This window comes from Microtus pennsylvanicus, chromosome 1 (genome assembly GCF_037038515.1).
Source record: "Microtus pennsylvanicus isolate mMicPen1 chromosome 1, mMicPen1.hap1, whole genome shotgun sequence".
NCBI lineage: Eukaryota > Metazoa > Chordata > Mammalia > Rodentia > Cricetidae > Microtus > Microtus pennsylvanicus.
In genome coordinates this window covers 185,833,601-185,854,637 of record NC_134579.1, presented here as the reverse complement: position 1 = coordinate 185,854,637, position 21,037 = coordinate 185,833,601, and the positions used below count along the sequence as shown (strand labels likewise).

Below are 21,037 nucleotides of genomic sequence, written 5' to 3'. Positions count from 1 at the left end.
AATCATATATAGTTTCTGTACAGCTACATACCTATGTTTTTCTTGGTCCTTTTAAAAAAGATTTTTAAAATTTTTAAAAAAAACAATCCTTTCTATTTTTACATACCAATCCCAGTTCCCTCTGCCTCCTCTCCTTCTCCTCCCCCCACCTTTCACCCACACCATGTTTTATCCTGTATTCAGGGAGGCTAAGTCTTCCTAAGAGGAGTCAACAAAGTCCTTTTATACTCCAATTATCATTTAGTGGAAATTGCTGCTACAACATGTGCATATACAGACTAGAGAAAAAAAGAGCGCTAAGAGATCTTAGAAAACTATTTGTTGCTTTTTTCTGTGCTACCAAAATTTTATCATAAACCTAGTAGTCAATGATCATAGGCCAGAAATTCCTTCTTTAAGGATTTGACTTAAACAGGTCCATCTAAGTGCAAAGTTGAAGAGGCCTCTTGTTCCAGCTCAGAACCCAGTGGGGGTTTTTACTTCCTCTTAGGTGATGACAGATCTGCTACACATATATTTACAATTTGCATTCCATGAACCTCCTTTCAATGGCAGCACCATAAATTTAATTATCTAAAGCCCTTCTTCAACTGAAACCTCATCATGGAGAAGACATATTTGAGATGACAAATAAGTAGAATTGCTTTGTGCATGGAACGTTCTAGCCACTCAGGTTGTCTCAGCTCTGTATCATAACCCGGTATGTCTCTATCATTTCAACTTCAGACAGAAAATTCTTCCTAGCTATATTCAATGCATGGTGTTTTACTGAGACCCTTGGACTCATAAGTTTATAGACTCTTTCTGCTTTAACTTCAAGTATTAACACGTGGTGAAAACAGAGTTGGAACTCAACTTATCTGCAAGATGGAAAGATGACATACATGTTAGCTCATAAATATCAGTCTGCACCAGATGCCTATGGTAATAGCAACCGTCTCTGTTCACGCATATTGACAACATGCCAGACACTATTCTGTCAATGTCTGCCATCGCTCTAGTGCTTTTCATCTTCATGGACTCATTTGTGCCACACAACAGCCATGTGATCTGCATGCTGCTTTACCTCTGCTTTATCAAGCTGCTAAACAACTTGCCGGGGAGACAGATGGCAAGCAGCAGGGTTGTGCTTTACAACCAAGGCATCTGACCCCAGAGTCTAGCCTCTTAACACTGCCACAGTCTGATGTGAAACATATGGTTTGGATTCACTCATAGCCTTAGTTGACCTTGGAATTGCACTGAAAGAATTTTTTTAAAAAGGAAAACAAGAAGGAGTATTTTGAAACAATTGATTGGACTCAGATCTGTTTGTGTTTGATTATTGAATTTTCTTTTTGACCAGAAGAATAGTAAAAACACAAAAATATTTTAAATATTATAATTAGTCCCAAAACTTTAGAAGTAAATAAATCAACCCAAGTGATATCTCAGCTCTCATACGTCACTACCAAATTGCTATATATTAGAAATATCCTTATTCCTTCTGTTTTCACTCTCTCTAATCTCTAAATGATCCTGGCTCCCCTCCTACAGCAAAACTCCCTCCTTAATATTCTCGTCTGAGTTTGTTTTCAGGTGGCAGATATTTGAAGTTTACTACTTTCCTTCATTTTCTAGTACTTTCTAACATTTACTTCTATTACTTCATCCCATTTCCTAGCTCAACTGTTCTTTCTATTGACATTGCTCACACCTCTGCATCCTCTGACCCTCACACAATGAAGCAATCTATGTTTGTGATGTGGTCAACTCATATGATCACTGTTCAGAGAAATACTAGCCAGTCACAAACGTATTATATTTATTTCACAAAGAAAGGAGTGGCTTGTAAAATGTAAAGAACTACCACAACAGGCATGCATTATATTTTTGATTTAGTCTTTTCTGCATATGAAATCAATGTTATTGAAAATAATCTTATCACTTTCTGAAGTTATGAAATTGGAAATTTTAAATAATTAGTCTCCAGAGAACGACTTCTGTTTTTTAGACATTTTATTCCCTAGTTTAGTAAATTATATATGATGAAATAAATGAGGTTCATCTAGATGTCTTTCTCCTCTGTTGTTCTGTACCATTTTATGCTACTGTACAATTATTTCTTCATCAAAGGTATTTTAAGCATGTACTAAGCCATACATCCAAAAAGTTGAGAAATACTAAGATGAGTTTGATGAGGCAGGGAACCTTAAATGAGCTCTTAGGAGAAACTGAAGCTTATTTTGTGAGAAAAGTACAAGAAAGGAATGAGCAAGAGTACCAGTCAGAGGAAATGGTATCTGAGCTGGACTCTGTTGACAATCAATATGGTCACTCTGAAACTGTCAAAATATCTGAGCCTACCTTTGTCATAGTGCATAAGAAAAAACAATTGGATAAGTATGTGATATGGATATGGATACCTGTGCTAAACATAAATTCGCATAGTGGTTCATCAGGCAGAGCCTTCTGTTTGTCATTCCTGCCCATTTATTTTCCTTATGTCCCCTTCTTCAAATATTTAATTTAAAGTATGAAAACATAGTATAAGAAGAAAAACATAAGCTTAGTTTTCTGTTTGAGCGAGAGTTATATTCTTCTTTCTTTCTGAGGCTAGGTAGATAAGCTGTCTAATGTCTTCCAGGAAGACTAGTTTATGTATACAAAAGCTACCTTTGGCATGCTGTAGACAAGTCTAAAACTTACCAGGATACTGTGGATTTTGTTCTGTCATTTTTCTTTCCTCTTTAACTGATAACTAGTCTTAAACGGCCTATGACTATGGGTTTTGTCTTGCTCATATTGGCAAATGCTTTGTACTCTGAAGTAATGCAGTCCTGTATGACTTAATTTGAGAAAAATCAAAGCAATCATAAAAGAAGGATCAGAAAGGGAAATGCAGGATCACACTATTTAGTGTGTATTCTATGTTTATAATATAAAGAATTGGAATCCATGCCATTTTTCTACTGGAGTAAATGGATAGAATGAGTGAGAAAGATACAGCCATAGAAGGATTATAGATTCCCAAGTGACTTTCATCAAGAAATCATGCTATGTTCTTTATGGTGCTTAATTCCCAACCACCCTACTGGGTAATTTCAGTTTTAAAAACAGTACAGTTCAAAGAAGATAAGTAACACACAATTAAAACTGAAAATGTAATGTGAACGTAGCTCTGGAAAGCTAAGGAAGCTCGATAAAGAGTTAGATGCTGATCCTCTGAAAATCTTATCAATTTATCTGCATCACAAAATAAAGAGCTTAGTCCTCACTCCACTATTGCTTCATAGGGTTTTACACAACATACTAAGGTATTAATGCAATTTATATTTAGCATCTTTCATTTTGTTCTATTGATTTGTTTCTACTATATGTATTGATTGGATCCTCAAAACTTCTTCACAGTATAATTGTCTTGCTTCAAGGTCAAGGAGCAGTGACTTTACCAAATTTTATTACTATTTTGCTGTTTTGTTTTGTTTTTTTAAATCAGTGAAGTGTATTGGTCTTGGAAGGTCCTCAATTAGTTGTTAATGAACAATACAAAGACTCAGTCGATATTTGAACTTTTATTGAATCTTTGGCATGACATATTTTGGATTACAATGCATTTTCATTGCATGCTCAACTTATTAGGTCATTCCCATTCATTCCCTCTCAAAAGCATAGGGGTGATATCTATTGTCATACTTGATATGGGTCACCTGCTAAGATTAAGTAACCATTAGGAGTGTAAATGAACTACAAAAAGCTGATGAACATTTTAAGAATATTGACTTGCAGGTTCTCAATTCAATTTGAGATTCTTTAATTTTAATGACATAAAACCCAGTGCTTATTACCATATAACCATGATTGATGTTTTTCTGAATAGACTCTAAACTAAATACATTTAGTTGGTTTTACAGTTATAAAAATAAAGTCCTCAGCAAGCCAAATGAACATTGTTCTTTATCTATTATGTGTGTGAGAAATTATAATATGAATACTACTTAAAATAATATATTTAGTTTTCTAATATATATATATATATATATTTGGTAAAGGAACAACTTGGAAAAAGTCTAGTTCTAAATAAGGGAACAAATAAAAAAATTGCTTCTTTATAGCAAATATTTAGAAAACTCACTGCAACTTGACTGATTTTTTGGGTGTGCTTAAATTGTTTGCTTGTTCATGATGTGGCAACTCCATACATATTGGTATGGTTTTCATGTTCTGCACAATCAGGGCTGTCTTTCAATGGTGCGTACATTTTAAAGCCTACTTAAGCTTCTTTCAAAGTTAAGAGTTCGTTGTGATTGGACTAAAGCTTCCATAGATAGAAGCTGTGAATTCTCTTGATACCAGATGGTCTGTTGACATGGGAGCTGCTGTCGAATCAGAGGAACTGATTCGATAAAGATAGGAGGAGTGTGTGCACCCAAGAAGGAAATGGCAGAGGATCATTTCCCAATATCCGCAGTTCATCCCCTGGAAAAATGAAAGAGCAAAACTCAGGAGCCACACAGCTCTCAAGAGATGAGGGACATGCTAGGACAGGGTCACATAAAAAGTGACTCCAAATCTGCCCAGAGGCTATATGACAAGAGCTCTAATCTAGCAGGCCTAGGAAGGTTATAAATTTGAGTTTGAAGTGTGAATATGTTTAGTTAGCAACTACCAACAGAGACAATGGGAGAGCATTCTTCACAAGAACATAGCAGAATCCAGATTTTCGACAATGAATGTTTCACAAAATCCAATGTGCATTGACAACTAACACTAATCAAAGAAATAATAAAATTTAACTCAAATAGAGGTCACTACTGAGATCAAACAAACATGGAAATAAGAAAACAAGTTTCAAAGCAGTATTTTAAACTATCAACTAATACATTCGCATGGAAAAGGCTTTCAGTTACAAGAAATTCATGAATCTTTTTTATCAAAGTTGAATGATAAATAATTCAATTATCTGAAAAGTTTAATCCAATTGCCAATAATTAATAAAAATTTGGGTATAAGAGCAAGAAATAGAAACAGAGATTAAGCAAAAATAAAAAATTAGAAGGTCATTTATATAAACGGTCAAACTGAAACTATGTGGGGGGAAAAAAGTCAATGAAAAATTAAGTGCTGCTTTTAGTTGCATGGGTTGACTGGGAAGAGGCTTAAAGGAAACTCTGAAAATAACAATACTCCTGACAACGGTTTCAATTATACAGGCATACACATCTGTTAAAACTTACTGTTACCTGCTGTGAGTAAAGGTTATAGTCAGAATTGACTTATATATTTCATTGTGGGCAATTTTAATCCAAAAAAGAAAATAATCAACACTTACATCCTGTTAATAATGGTTATGAAACATTTTTCAGTTATGAGAAGGCTGCTTCAAACTCCAAACTTGAATAAAACATATCAAAAGCTGTGATGAATTCAAAGTAGATCTGTCCATGTAAATATATACGAAAAAATGCAAAGACAGCAAAATGTTAATTTTAGAATCCCAATTGTAAATAATATTGTGTTTAGCACATAAGATTTTAAAACTTTTCTGAAGAAGGGAAATTTTTTATCACAAAATTTTGATAATGAGGCTTTATAGAAATGAGTCTGTTAAGAGCATTTGCTGCTCTTCCAGTGGACTTGAATTTGGTTCCTAGCATTCACGACAGGCAGCTCACAACCACCTATAGCTACAGCGTGAAAGGAGAATCTGACACTTTCTTCTGGTCTCTGCACACATATCACACACAACACACACACACACATTTACATAAGGGATTTTTAAGTCTTTAGGTACAACCTATATCTAAGATTCACCTTATGCTTTGGTTTCAGTCAACATTCAAAATCAGCACAAACATTTAACATTTCTTAAATGTGAGAAAAGATGGTTGGATGCTACAAAGGAAATTGTCCTTTCATATTTCCTCAGAACTAGATGAACTGAACAACAAAAAAGCACTGATAGAAAATCATTTCATCCTGATACCCACAGTTCCTCAACCAGCAGGACCTCTATGTTCCCTGGGCAACTTTCCAGTTCCAGTTTCCCTTTTAAGGAAGTAAAGGATTTTGACTTTGGATCACATTAAGTATACAAAGGTTGTCTTGTGAAGAATGGCATGAATTGGGGTGAAATGCATTCAGCACAGTGGCTGAGCTCTGTGTATGTGTGTGTGTGTGTGTGTGTGTGAGAGAGTTACTGTGAGTAGTGTGGTACTGTGTGTGTGTGGTACTGTGAGCGTGTGTATGGTACTGTGATTGTGTGTGTGTGGTACTGTGACTGTGTGTGGGTGTGGTACTGTGATTGTGTGTGTGAGAGTTACTGTGAGTAGTGTGATACTGTGTGTGTAGTACTGTAAGCATGTGCGTGGTATTGTGATTGTATGTGTGTGAGTGTGTGTGTGTGTGTGGTACTATATGTATGTATGTTTTATTGTGAGTGGTGTGGCACTGTGGGAACTGGTTCCTGGGGTTTAGAGAATGCTTTTCTAAATGATAAAAGCCTCTTGTCTCTTAGCAAAAAGGAATCAGATCAATGAAGCCTAGATCAAAATTAAATTCTACTACATGATAACTTCAAACAGTATTATAATGAAAAATATGGTGTGTGTGTGTGTGTGTGTCTGTGTGTATAGTGTTTTGCATACTGGTGCCTTTGTTCATGTATGTGTGCACATGTTTGTGTGCATGTAGGGGCCAGATGTCAATATCAAGCATCTTCCTATGCAGCTTGTGAGAGACAGGATCTCTCACTGAACATGATGCTCACTGACTTTGTCAAACAGACTGGCCAGAGGACTCCAGGGACATTTTGGTCTTTCCCTCCTCCCAGAACTTGGATTCCAGGCACATCCTCTATGCCTAGCTAGATGTCGATGCTGGGGATCTAAATTCAGGTGCAGCTACTTGAACAACTAGCTTTTTACTGACTGAGCAATCTCTTAAGCTTGCAAATTAATTTTCTTTCCAAAGCCCAGCCCTGTCTCATCACTGCTCATGCTAAAGGAGCATCGCCCTCACCTGCTCCTTCAGTACTGAGCCATGTAGAAACTGCTCTGCTCTTCTTCCTGTCTGCATACAGTCGTGGTCCCACATCTCTGATAGCTTCACGGGCGGGTCTTATTGTTCATTTACAAACAGCTTCATTCTAAGAAAGTGCTCCTGACTATGATCTGAATCCTTGCCTTCCTAGGACAGCTATATTTCTTCTGATTTCCCAGTAGGCCCACAGTACGTCCACAGAATTCACAAAGAGACTTTAAGCCAGTTCATCCCATATCTCCCAGCCATTCCTTTTTCAAGATTCAAACATTCCTACTCTTCCCAATACTCTTCTCCAATGTGGAGTGACTTCATAAAGAGGACCCCAAAAGTGTGCCCGATTCAGTCATTTTTATCTCAAATGTCTACCATTCTCTTCTTATGGGTAATTATCAGTCAGTGTGAATTGTGATCTGCTGCAATCAGAGATTTTAAAAAGTATGTTGCAAACGTTTGTGTCCAAGCTTCATCATTGTAAGATGTTTACTTCCAGTTCATAAATTTTGTCTCTAGATTAACTCAGTAGATATTTTAATTTAACTTTAATTTAAAGTTGCCTAACTAGCTCTCGGACCAGGCAACCTCAGCGGTAAGCAACCTAGCCATGGCCAAGATTAAGGCTCGGGACCTGCTCGGCAAGAAGAAGGAGGAGCTGCTAAAACAACTGGACGATTTGAAGGTGGAGCTATCCCAGCTTCTCGGTGCCAAGGTGACAGGCGGCCTCACCCAAGCTCTCCAAGATACGAGTTGTCCGCAAATCCATCACCCGTGTGTTCTCACCGTCATTAACCAGACTCAAAAGGAAAACCTCAGGAAATTCTACAAGGGCAAGAAGTACAAGCCTCTGGACCTGCGACCCAAGAAAACTAGAGCCATGAGCTGCCCGCTCACCAAGCACGAGGAGAAGCTGAAGACAAAGAAGCAGCAGCGGAAGGAGAGTCTGTACTCGCTATGCAAGTATGGCGTCAAGGCCTAACGGAAGGGCAATAAAGTATAAGACATGAGAAAAAAACAAAAAGTTGCCTAACTAGTCTTTCTGTCTAATTTTGATCCCCTTGATTTTCGACAGTGTCATTGAAGTAATTTCTCTAAAACAATCCTGTTACGTTCTCGTTTTAAGGCATTTGTGAGTTGCCTGTTGTAGCCAAATTTCATGGTCAGCTACATATCAATACAAGAGTGCATGCTTTCCTATATTCAAGTTGGCTGATGACATCATTTTACAAATAAAGCAAGAATATTAAAATTCCCTTTGTGTGAATTTTGTCCTGTCTACATAATCCGTGCAATATACTCAACTCTCATGACCTAGCTCAAATGTTCCTTAGTCACTAAACATGTTTTTTTTTTTTTTTTTGGCTTTGCTACACTGAATTTGCTCCCTTCCTGGTGTGGTATAATACATTTTATTGTAGTCCTCAAAATGTTTTAAATCCTGTGCAGTGGATATCTAGCCTATCACCAGCTAACACATAATACCACTGAGAGTGGAATGTATTGAATAAGAATAAAGTTTTGCATCGGTGAAGGACTCTTACCCACAAAGCCAATAAGCTTATTGGCACCTTGGGATGTTAAATATATGGAATTATTCTGTTATTTTGGCCAAATGAAAGAAAATTGAAGGAAAAAAATCACAGCAGTTGAAAAATAAGTAAACTTTTATCATGTGTTGGTGTCCTCAGTCCCTGCTCCGTTTCTACTCTTTCTATTCTATCACAAATGTCCACATGAACAACTCTCTATGCACAGTTGCTTCACTATGTACTTATACGGAAATAAAACCTCTAGGAATTGCCTTTCACCTAAAGCATAACAGCCGGAATTCTTGGTATCCCGAGCATTTGTAAGCAGACTACAACGTGACAATCTGAATGACCTCTAATCACAACCATTTCAAAAAAGACACAACAAAAACACTGTGATCATGATCATACATAGCCACAAGGTCACTTAATGACTGGATTTTAAATATTTGGTTACCCTTTAGCCATTGAACTTGAACTTCTATTTGTATTACCTTTGTATGAATTTTCTACTTGTATTACCTGTTGTGCTTTCTGTCGCTTTAAGGGACAAGCCACGCCCACTCCTTTTTCACCTCTGACCTCCGCCGCCATCTCTCTCTCTCTCTCTCTCTCTCTCTCTCTCTCTCTCTCTCTCTCTCTCTCTCTCTCTCTCTCTCTCTTGTTCTCTCCCTGTGTACACACGGCTTTGCCTCCTCTTTCTCCTCCTCCTCCTCCTCCTCTTTCTCCTCCTCCTCCTCCTCCTCCTCCTCCTCCTCCTCCTCCTCCTCCTCCTCCTCCTCTCTCTCTCTCTCTCTCTCTCTCTCTCTCTCTCTCTCTCTCTCTCTCTCTCTCTCTCCCTCTCCCCTTCTCCTGTAATAAATATTTTACCTTTATGCCTATCTTTTGTGTTTATGTGTCTGTTACTGCCACTGCCCAAGCGGCGCATGCCCTCCGGACTGACAACCGTCTCTTTGGGGCTAGCAGCTGTGCCGCAAATATCTTAGAAATATTTTAAGAATAAGATTACCTTTGTGTAATTTTGATAGACTATTATTTTAAAATACTATTTTAGAGGATTCAATATATTTAGTGCATATGTTAAAGGAAATATAATGTTATGTGGAGTTAATATTTCCAGACATGCCTTTCCTTTGTTATCAGCTAAATATCAGCTAAATACTAAGCTAGCTAAATATTGTGGAGTAGTTTTCTTGGTTACTTATGCTAACACAATATTGTAGTTAACAGTCCAAGGTACCTATATGGATGTATATAGATGCAAATATATATATATGTATATTTAGGTGTGTGTTTATATGCAGATATATGTACTTAATTTCTCAAAAAAATACTTCTTGTCAATTTTCCTATCCTACGTGAAATACCCACATTAATAGATAAAACTGAAAAACTGATATGCAATGATATTTGTTGGCTTGATGAAGAAAAAAATTCTTGAGTCACTGCAACACCTGTTTTCAGTCTACTCATTTTAATGATGGATTTCAGTCGTGTATTATTTATAATACGTGGCAGATCTCTGCCTTCCTCCTTGTCATTTCCTCTTTTCTTATCATCTTAGTCGGAGTACATGCTATTTCTCCTGAGTTCTTGCCATGCACCTATCACCTCTCAAGAGAAAAAAAAAATGTGTGTTGAGTGGAGCTGTTTGAATGTTTCTAATTTTCCATTTAAGTTTCTAGGTCTGTAGAGCATTTTAAAACATTTTCATGCGTGTAAACAGGGCTGTTTGCAAGTGATTCGCTATTTAAAAGACAAAAGAGTCCATGCCAATTGCAAATGTTCTAAAATGTGTCAAGGAAGTAAAGGAGACACTTGTCTGCTGAAATCCTAGCTATGTGGGTGTGTAGGAATACACTAGTATAAAGCAAAATTGGAACAAAACAAAATGTTGAAGAGAATGACTTCCAGCTGTGCACCGCAGGAAGTAACTTAATGCTCTCCATCCACAATGCAGATGAAGAGTTTTATAGAACTGAAAAATCAACCCAATTTGAACTAATCGCAGTCCAGACATACAGCGCTTGCGAGCTGGGAGAAAAAATAACATCCAACCCACTTGGCCAGAAGCAAACAAAGCCAAGGAGACAATGCACTCCAGTTCTGTTTCCACGACTTGCAAATTTGTCTCATAATTCATCACTTCGTTCTGTCCTTCCAAATTTTTCAGCATCCAAAATAAAAGAACATTCTCAACGACCTGTGACTTTGTCTTCTTTCTTATTTTTTCCCCAGAAACAAACAAACAAACAAACAAAAAGTAGTTTATGTTCCTCTGGGGAATTATTTTTAAAGATCACTTACTCTTGTTTTAATAGAGAAAGATGAAAATTCAAGTAGTTTTATTTTTATCATCAAAAGAAAAATAAACCAGACGTGATCATAGGAATGGCCCTTGGTTGTATGCAAGATCAGCTCAGAGACATTGACTCTGCATAACAGATACCCACTAAAGCAAGGATTAGGAACACAATTGGCTTCTCAGCCACTTGGTCCAGCCTAGAAGACCATCACGATATTCTTAAATCCTATTTAAAGCAAGGTTAAATACTAATTACTATATCATTTGCTAGGGCCTAAAAATAAGACATACCTGAGAAAATAACTGTCATTATAGCCCAAATACCTGGGAGAAATAATGATATACAAAGAAAATCGTAATAGTTTATAACAGTGCATTCAGATGGTGATATTTGTACTTCAATCTCTCCAAATTTCTGAACATGCTTTATGAAATCAATTCTAACCATGCTGTTCTTGGCAAAGTATTTACTATAACATACTTCTTGAAGCTAAAAAAAAATCGAACTTAGCAAGATATCTAGTGATTAGATTGAACATATTTTAATCTCAAACTTAACTGCCCTAGAAACAGGTCCCCACCAGGCTCTGCTCCTGTCCTTTACCAAGAACTTGCAAAACTGTTCAGCTTATATTTCCAGTTGTATCTGCCACCCTGGCAAAACTAGAATCTATCCACTGTTTTATTTGTGTTGGAGTATGTTCTTCCTGTAGGAGAATCCTGAATAAGAATCCATATGGTTTTCAAAATCAGTATGTTATAAAAAAAAATCATCATCTTTGTTGAGCCTTTTATTTAGAATGTTCTAGCATGAAGGTACCCAAATATATATTGAGAGGGTAGCAGTTGGGGTGAATCAACCCCCTCAAGACTCCATCCAACGTCACTTCATGAGTACCAGCAGAACATATGCTCAGTGCCTGTTCTTGTCTGCCTACTTCAAAATCAACTCTATAAACCGGATATCTCCTTGGCTGGTCTTTAAACCACTAAAGTTGAAGTCAAGAGCTTAAGTTGACAACAGCACAGGAAAGGTGCTTGCAATGCAGCAAACCAATAGAAAACTTTATGCTATGTCTGCTGTTGATAATCCTACAATAAAAACTAAAGCATGAAAATTCTCAATACCTCTTGCTGTACCAGGAGTGCATGCTTGCATTTAAAGCCTGCAAAATAAGAGATTCATGCCGGGCAGTGGTGGCGCATGCCTTTAATCCCAGCACTTGGGAGGCAGAGGCAGGCGATCTCTGTGAGTTCGAGGCCAGCCTGGTCTACAAAGGGAGTTCCAGGACAGGCTCCAAAGCTACAGAGAAACCCTGTCTCAAAAAACAAAAAAAACAAAACAAAACAAAAAAAAAAAAGGATTTATGCATGTTTTTATGTACACAGCAGCCTCGGGGGAAGTATTGTTCCTGTGTATTTTAAAGTCTGTTTCTCTATTCTTATTTCTACTGATGAAAGAACATACAAAAATTCCGCTATGCCTTCAGTTTACCCTGGCTTAAAACACCTAGGTGAGTAAAAATAAGAGACATATTCATTTCCTTCACATTTTTTGTTTGTTTTTATGAGTAACTGTTAGTTTCTCAGGAACTCTTTCTTATTTCATTCTTTCTTCCCTCTCAATAATGTCATCTTCTCAGTCATTTCTGGACTCAATAACTCTTCACTATAGCTCTGGGTCAGAAATCTCTTGGAAGCTTTAGACCTGTTTCTCCCATAGTGCCTGACAACTCCTCTCATACATCTCAAAAACAAAGGAGAGCTTGGGTTTGCCCATGTTCCAGACTTTACCCAGAATATGCCCTGGATTCATTATTTCTGCGTTTTTCTTTAGTCCAAAGTACGCTGCTTGATCCTCCAGGAGCATCATGATGAGAAAACTGGATATCAATAAATATTCAAGTCATTTCATCACTAAATACTATTCTAATTTTGGACCAGTTTCAAATCCAGCTGTTTTTCCAGCGCTGCTGCCAACACGTGGAGGCAAATCACAAGCATTTCTAGCATCAGGAATTATGCTGTGAGCTGTCTAATAGGCAGACTCCTGATTGCATTTTGCCTTTCTTGAACCATATATAAAATGAACCCTCCTTAAGATGAAAATCTAATTAGTTCCTTCTTTTTTTAAAAAAAAACTTTCAACAGACTGTTTTGGACCTAGATAAAAACTCAATAATATTGCCATGGCTCACAAGATCTTCCCATCATATCCCCAATTCCCTTATTAATCAGTTTTTATAAAAAGGCAATGTTTTATTCTTACTCATGACTGTCTAGAAGTCTTGGCTAAACAATACCTACCCTCTCTTCATGTTTACTTATAGCTCAAAAGTGTTTCTTCTTTTATTTTGTCTTCTCCCTTTTCTCAAGGGATGTTTGTGTATGTGTGTATGTGTGTGTGTATATGAAAGAAAGGGAGCAAGAGAGAAGGAGGGAGGAAAGAGAGAGGGAGGGAGATTGAATCCATGGCTTTGTACATACTAGCTCACATGCTACCATTGAGTTATATACCAATCTTTATTTTAATTTTTTCTTTGTTTGTTTGGTTTTTTTTCTCAGATAGAGTTTCTGCATGTATTACTGACAGTCTTGGAACTTGCTTTGCAGACCAGAATGGCCTTGAATTCACAGAGTTCTGTCTGTCTCTGCCCTCTAAGTGCTGGGAATAAAGGCATGCACCACCACATGGGGCTTTACTTTTTCATTTCAAAACAGGGTTATTTACTTATCCAGGATGGTCTTGTTGTCATCCTCCTCACTCAGCTTCCCAAGTAACTAGGACTACTATGGTACCTCATCCAGCTAGAATCTTCTGTTGTAATGCCTGAAAACATACTAAATACAATGCATAATTTTGAAAATTGTAATATAAACTTTGAGATAGGACAAATCATATATTTTACTTTCTGTTGGTGCTGATTAACAAACTCTCAGAGCCCAGTGAGCCAGATACATGAGGTGCAGCAAAATATTCTCCCTTATAAAAGTTTCTCAGCAGTCAGTTTAAAATTGTGAGGGTTCTGAAGAACCGGCAACTTCCCCACCCCCATTATCAGAAATAAAAAATAACAAAGTAGAGAGACAACAAAATGAAAGCAAGATGCAATAAGACATTATTTTCATTGTTCTAGTGACAGTTAGCATAGAAAGTATTTAAAGTCATTTATAATATTTTCTATTTTTGTTGTTAATTGTCTTCTGAAAAATCACACTCTTTCCTTCTGCGTAGATTTAACAATTTCTGTGTTTGAACATAATGGAAACTTTTCCTATCTTGTGTGCTTTTAATGAATTATTTTGCAGTTTTTCTTTTACCTCAGTCTGATTCCACATCCTTAAACATAGATTAGAAGACACAAGTGGGCTATTCAAATGAAAACAATATTCAATACCGCTTACTACCACATAGCTTCTAGAACTTTCTCATTGCTATTCAAACTGTACCAAGCCTCAACCTAACCCTTAGGTTGAAGAATTAACATGAGAAATCAGTGGGGCCTGGAGTGGGGAGGGAGCCTGAAGGCTGACATATGCATCTAATTCAGTTTTCTGCTATCAAGGCAAATTCTATTCAGTTTTAGTACATTTATGGAAATACTTGTTTTATAGCAAATCCCCTTTGAAGCAAAAGCTGACAGTATTTATAGAAAAACACTTTGTTCTCTAGCAGATGTTTGAACACACACATAAAAAATCCAGGAAAACACAAATATTCTGTTTCTCCTTGTAACTACTTGAATTAAAAAAAAAATCAGCATTTTACAGTCATTGGGCACAGTTTTGCTAATAATGCTTTTCATTTACCAAGGACATATAAATTCTCACACATAATGAGTTTCTGTCAGAGTTACATTTTGCCTTTTACCATCCTTCCATGGCAAGTTGACTCTAAATTCCTGAGGGCTTGAGGCTGTGATTTCTTAATCTTTTCGTTCTCAGATACCAAAATAATAATAATAATAATAATTAAATATCCCTTAAAAGTAATGAATCACCCGAGACTCTGACATTTAAAAAATTCTATATGGAGTACATTTATAATACTGTATTCCATCTCAAAATAAAAGCAAAACCCAAACTGCACATCTGTCCTTGTTAGGTAACATGAACCGTGAAACTTTGTTTGAGTCATTGCTGATAATACATAGCACATATGGAGGACTCAAATTTTCAAAGTATTTCCACTTTTCTCTGGATTTGTATCCTTTCCCTCTCTTTCTCTTTTTCTCTCTCTCCATCCTCTCCCCTATCTTTCTTATACATGAAAGCTATTGCATATACTGGGTAGGCATGGTTAACTCAATGTTATAAATAAAATAAAGGGAGGTGAACAATGAAAGATGGCTTTTTAAGTACGAGGTATGTTTTACTGTCAAGGAAAGCTCTTCTGAAACTAACTGATACATGTTCACTAAGTTTCTCCGGCTGTTGTTCAACTGAGATATAATGGCTCAAAATGACCGACATGAGCCAAGTCCTTTGTCTCCACAGAGCCTCTCGGAGCAAGGCAACATAATTATGTGACATAGCTCTTGACTAAATTTCATGAAGCGTAATTCCATTTTAAAAAACAAAAGGCAAAAGATCTGAAGTGGAGTTGACAGCAAAAAGAGAGTCTCAAAGATACAGAAAGGGAGTCTGGCTTTAAGTTAATCCAAAAGATGAGCAACAGTAAAAGTAGACACGGGCCAAGGGAAGTAAGACCTAGCCAGCATTTACATTCCCAGACAGAAATCAGAACACAGGTTTGGGGTAGAAGTGAACACACAAATCTTAAGCCAGATATCTAATGCTGTGGAATAGTCCTTCTGTACACTGTGAATATGTATTATTCTCATTGCTTAATTAAGAAGTTTATTGGCCTACAGCATGGCAAGATAAAGTTCAGCAGAACAATCAAACTGAGAATACTGAGATGAAGAAGGGCAGAGTGAGAGAGTTGCCTGCAAAGGCAGAGAGAAAGAAATGGGCAAGCCGTAGTGAGAAGAAGTAAAAGCCGCGAGCCTTGGGGCAACACATAGATTAATCCAAATGGGTTAAATTGTAAGAGCTAGTTAATAATAGGCGTGAGCTATCAGATGAGCATTTAAAATTAATATTTAGCCTCTTTGTGGTTATTTTGGAACTGGCCGTTGGGACAAGAAAACTCCACCTACAATCTAATTCTTGGCCAACCGTTTCCCTAGGAAGCAGCATTATACTCTGGCTGAGAGTCAAAGGAATCTTTAGGATGCAAGCAGATCTAAATCTATAGTCAGGGATAAGAAGCTTATAACTGGATCCGTTCCTGCAGAGGTCCCTGCTTGGAGTTGGTCCTGCAGTCTCTGGCTCCAAGATACTCCCTCAGAGTTCCCAGGCTTCGGTACACCCAGACCCTCAGAGAACCTGATTTAAGTTTATTTTCTCAGAGGTCCCAGACTCGGGTTTCTGGTTCCTGCCTATACCCTTTGATATCCCAGACCAACGCCAATGGGACACATCCTTGGCGTTAGTAGGTTTACTCTTCCTACTAATAATATACTCAGTGTGAGAGATTCTCATCTAAAATCTGCTGCAGAAGACATCCTTGCAACTGTCCTCTAATCAAATATTCCTAATCAGTTTGCACGGCTCCCACCAAGAACATCACTGCATGAAATCCTGGGTACTTCTGGGGCTTATGTTCTGTCACACAGGGCATACGTTATTAATATACTCTCTGGGTTTTCACTGTGTGATCATTAGAACTGATGCATAATGAGCTCTCAGATCACTCTGGTATCACTAGCTGTTTCACACACATGCGTGCACGCGCACGCACGCACGCACACACACACTTGCACATAAAGTAATTTCTTCATCATCCTGTTTTAGTGTTAGAAGATTTTTGATTCCCCAGTAAATTGCTTATTTTTTCCTGTGTGAAACATCTGATTCATGTCTATGCAATTCATGAGTTTATTGCAATCTCCTTGAAATCTTAACTAACATTCTCTCTCTTCTTATACTGCTTCCTAATTTAAGACTATACTCTGTCATCCAAACTCATGAAAAGGTATTATGCCCTGAAATTATTTTGGAAGGGTATTTATATTGTTTTAATTAGGAATTTGGTTGTGGCATTACAAGCAATAAGCTGTTCGTTTTCCTTATTATTATGGAATCTCATCATTGTCACTAAAAGGAACTTAGAAAGTTAGAATTCACAGTTTAGTGTAAAGTAATTCAAAATAATAATCGTTATGAATTGAAAAAAATATGTTAAATACTTCAACAAAAATACACCTATAAGATGAAGCCTGAGAATGACATTCAGGCTCTAAAGGCATTTAGAACTCAAGGTCAACTTATTGAACAGTATGCTTCCAGCATATGAATTGATTCACTCACAAAACTGTAAATATTAACTTGTTCCAAGCATGTTGAAACAAAAGATATAAGAACTACTCTCAAAATACTATACATTTGCTTAACAACAGACATGTCCATGAAAGTATTATTTTTTAGAAACATAAATGGTGCTCACTCTGACAGATTTGGAAATCATGTTTATGAAACTAATAGGTGGATTTGGAGCCTCAATGCTGCATAATAAAAATGATATTTATTGATCATGGCTCTCTGATCTAGATTGAAAAACTGACTAATAATTTCTCTGTTCAGGTAATGCTAGACTTCAGAAAATGTTCAAATACTCGATAAATTAATTAATCAGAAACTGAATACCACATAAAATTGCAACTTTATTCATAGACATGAACATTGCATAGAGCAATGCAAATGGTTTATAACTTAAAGTATGATTGTAGGGACGTGCTCACATGATTTGGGAGTTGTCTGAAAGAAATCTTCATTCCTTGTAATCAGCAAGTCATTTTTATTAGTGTTTTGCATTCCAATTAATCTCCAGGATATTCTGGCAGTCTTCATTTTTATTTTAAACAGAGATTAGCATAATTTATTAGATTCCTTTGCATTGGTGTAGATTAAGGTCCACAGAAGTCCACTTTTCTCATTACCATGCCTTAAATAATTCTCAGTAGACTCTTAGATTAAATATGAAGATTTCCTTTATGTATTCTAAATATTTTATATTATCACTATAATATGCATTATATATTGAAATGTATTCTAATTTTTACCTATGTAATTCTCAAAGTTAATTCTCAAAATGTCATTCTCTAGTCAAATAGATTGTCTTTTCTCTGACTGCACCATCTAACTTCTACCTTCTTTAGGTAGTGCTCATTCCCAACATGAAATTGTCCTTATAAATTATAGAAGTTTTTCCTTCAAAATTTGTTCAAAGTCATCTTTTTGGTCTAACTATAAATCTCCATTCTTTTTTGTCCATCACCATATGACTCTACAGCATATGCCTTTTAAAAAAAATGCTCCTCTCTTTTTTTAAATGCAGATACAGTCATGACCTAAGAAGCAATGTTTCTATTTGTTTGAATTTCCACAATGACTAGCATATCTATAGCTGCATCGAATAACATGCCAAAGTTTCTATTGAGCACAGCCTCATCCACTCACCACAGATAAACATAAATTTTTCTTATACAAGTTTATTGCATGAGCTCATCTCTACATAGTAAACCTGCCAATCAATTTGCTAAAAGTAAGCACATGTAGGCAAATTGTTTTATGTGTCTCGTTCATGCTTTCAACCAACACTTCAAGTGCTTGCTCTGTACAAGACTATTGCTGGACCATCTACTGCATAGTTATTAATTTTTCTAACTTCTTCATAATCCAGATGAAAAAGCTTGTACATGGTAAAAATAAAATGCATTGAAAACAAAATAGGCTTTCTATTCACTGAGAGGTTACCTTTTCTTGTACTGCTAATTCTAAGATTCTCCTTCAATCAAGAACATTCCTTTGGGGTTTTAATACCAAAGAGTCGACACATTTTTTTATTCTCTTAAAATCAAAACTAGCTGAAATTTTCCAGTTTTAAAAATGTTCAGTTTTAGTTACGGATGAGTGGTGAAAGTGAGGTCTGAGCAGATGGCTGTCAAAACACCAGTGACTGCACACCATGGCTGAGAACTCACACACAAAAATACGCAACTTGCTGCACAGTATAGACGTCTTCCATGTAAATGCCAATGGCCATCTGGCATGGAAACGGCAAAATCAATTTGAAGCAATTCTATATTTGCCCTGTCTTCCATGGATGTTAAATTATATCAGCATCTGGTAGAACCCCTGACAGGAAAGATCGTGTCCCCAGAACCATTTCAAACCACGTTGTTTCACTTTTCAACATTAGGAAACAGCTGGAACCTAAACATGACTCACACGACAAGGCACATTGCTTAGATGAATGGAGTTGGTTGGAAACTAGACAGGGTTAAAGAATTCCCTTTACAATAAATTCTCTTTCCCCCGTTAAAGCAAATATATACTAATTGCTCATAAACAGCTTTAGTCTTAGACTTTCTTCCTAAGAGTGTAGCTACTATATTCCTTTCTGCAGTTAGATTCAATTTAGTGCACATTTATGCAAAATATTTTTTACTACTGTGTTGCTGGAGATTTGACAGTGTATTCACTTTAATTAAAACATTACATAATTTAATAGAGAAATACATAATCTACAAATTGAGTTGCTATATAATGAATGTCACTACCATAGGCATTTTTTTCTATCAGGTCAAGATACATATTTTATTCTACACGACAGAAAGATAATTGCCATTTGGATTTTTATATCATAGAATCTTTCATTTTATGCCAGATCATATTAAACATAAAATCACTAACAGATCTTACAGGAAGTATCCTCATGAGAAAAAGTCATTTCATTGATGAAGTCCATTAGAATCCAGAGTAAAACACAAATTGCCATCGATGCCTGATCGTGATAAAATAAAGAAATATATCATATAACCTTGCATGTGTGAGTTTGTTCAGATGCGTTCTGTATTTTAAGTGTAGGCGGGCTGTGAAATGATTCTGTGATTTCAGAAGCAAATATTTTGTTCCACCAGAGAATAAATCACTGTAAATTTTCTTGGGGCTCCAAAATGCAAATGACATTTGCTTAAAGGAACAGTAGCATTGACAGGTAGATTGTGACCACAAAGCTCCCAGCTCTTCAGTGGCTGGGCAATTTCCCATTTAAAATGTATGACTTTGCATACACTATTGAAAAAAGCAAAAATCGTTTCCTTGATTTAAATGTTTTCAATTTAATTCAAATTCTGCCATGGTGGACTCTTTCCTCTGAGGACGCTACAGTTTGTGTAGGATTCCTTCTTACCACAGTTGCAAAGCTACTGACGAGTAAGCTAACTGCAGAGACACTGAAACAGAAGGCACTATCTCCATCCTTACCAGTACTCTCAGGCCTTGGTCTAAAAAAGGTCCTTGAGAAAAATTCACAATCTGAGCTCTGAGTTTGTTAAACAATAGCATGTCCCCAAACACCATTCCTTGTATTAAACTGAGCATCAGTCCTTTCTTAGAAATTTACTCACTACAGACAGCAAGCCAGCTAGCAGCGGAGGAGGGGAGACTCGGCGGAAGAGTTGCTTTTTTTGTAATTGAAAGTGAAAAGTCTACTTTGTGTAAAAATAGCATAGGCCCATATTTCATATAATTTTTTACATCTCAATGATCTCTTCCCTCAATGATTGGAACTAAATTAGACTCTTGGCTAAGTCTCTCAGTACACAAGCTTATAATATTTAACAGCGAATATTCTCAATTGCAAAATTCATTACTAAACATATGTGCACCAAAACTATTTAGCAATAGATTAATTTTAAATGTTATGAGTAAAAAAAGAAAGTAGTTTTTAAGGCCTTTGAGCTTTTATTCTGAATTTACCACAGTTTTGCTTAATCAAAAAAAAAATGGAAAGATAACTTCATATATAAACCTTGTGAATTTTTCAGAGATGTCTTTGGTTACATGCTAAATGGGCTAAATATGTTTACTGGTTGTATATTCTCTTAGTGATTATCATTTAATTTTAGAGTAATCTGTCTGTATTTTTCACCTTTATGTTCACTTCTATGCACTTTTTTCAGACACGCATAACAAAGACCATGTTGGCAATGGATGAAAGAATAAAAATATTGATAATAGAAGCAGGCCATGATACCTCACAAGCAAACAGAGTATGATTCATAAGTGAATAAATAAAATCAAGTGTGATGCATGTTTATATATGGTATCTACATGT

The 21,037-nt window shown here is 36.4% G+C and overlaps 1 protein-coding gene and 1 pseudogene across 3 annotated transcripts in view; one reads left to right on the top strand and one right to left on the bottom strand.

The window, feature by feature from the left end:
• Lama2 (laminin subunit alpha 2) overlaps positions 1–21,037 on the bottom strand; it is a 579,970-nt gene that overhangs the window by 440,085 nt on the left and 118,848 nt on the right. The gene's annotated exons all lie outside the window — the stretch shown is intronic.
• Positions 7,608–8,007, top strand: LOC142842539 (large ribosomal subunit protein uL29 pseudogene; annotated as a pseudogene).